Below are 1,109 nucleotides of genomic sequence, written 5' to 3'. Positions count from 1 at the left end.
GAAAAATTTACCGAGAGAATAAAAGACAGGCGAACACCAGGCTCGCAATATTTCCTGGAGCGCTAGTGGCCTCTAGAGGATTACAGCGTTACTGCGCCCATAGCACTTTGCAACCTTTATTAATTACAAAATTAAGAGTTTATATTAAATAAAGTAGCATTGACAAATAGTGCATTTACAGTACTCAGGCTGCAAGAATAATAATCCCGTAGGGAATGATCTTAATTGAATAAACAAACAAAATATATATATTTTTTATTTTGCCTGTTTATTTTTCTTGTTAGATTTTCATTTAGTTATATTTTGCTATTCAACATTAATATTGGTGGGTCTCATTACTAACTGCGTCGTTTGGCTGGACAGTGTCATAGTGATACATCATAAAACTACTTTCTAAAATGACACATAACAAAACAGATTCCATGTCAATTTAATCATTAACGTGATAAAGCATATTATTATATTTGTTAAATGACTTTTGAACTGCAGGCACTGCATCAGCTTTGTAAAGTTTAGTTATTTGCTTTAGTCCATTTTAGCTCCATAACTTTGTAGAAAAGTCAAATGAGAACTAACAACCTGAAAAGAAATATACCATGACAACAATAAAACTGAAAATGATCATTCAGATTTGCAGCTCAAAACCCATTTTTCAGTCCAGATAGCTTCTGAAAAGAACTGATTACATATATTTAGTCATGACTCATTAATTATGAATCATTGCGATACTAAAATAATTGTCATGTGATCAAAGCGTCTGAAAAGTCTTTTGTTCTTCTTTCTTCAACAGCGTTTTGATCAACATCGCTCCTTGCTTGTGGAGGTATTAAATTGCAAATTGTGGATGCCAACAAAAGCAACCTCAGACTACTTTATCAGTGCCTCAGAGCTCTCTCACCCCCCAGCGTGCTTTATGCTCACTCTCTGGTGGAGATAAACACTCCACACGCTAATAGAAACAGGTGTCGGGCTTCAGTGAGACACACAGACACACGGTTAATTATTTATCCATCCAATGAAACAGTGACATACACACCATACCACCTCCTAGGATCGCTTTATAGCTCCTACTCACATCCGCTGAAAGATACTCACAGCCACCGAGGAAC

Source organism: Synchiropus splendidus, chromosome 12 (assembly GCF_027744825.2).
Source record: "Synchiropus splendidus isolate RoL2022-P1 chromosome 12, RoL_Sspl_1.0, whole genome shotgun sequence".
In the NCBI taxonomy this organism is placed as follows: Eukaryota; Metazoa; Chordata; class Actinopteri; order Syngnathiformes; family Callionymidae; genus Synchiropus; species Synchiropus splendidus.
Note: the sequence above shows the minus strand (reverse complement) of the source record.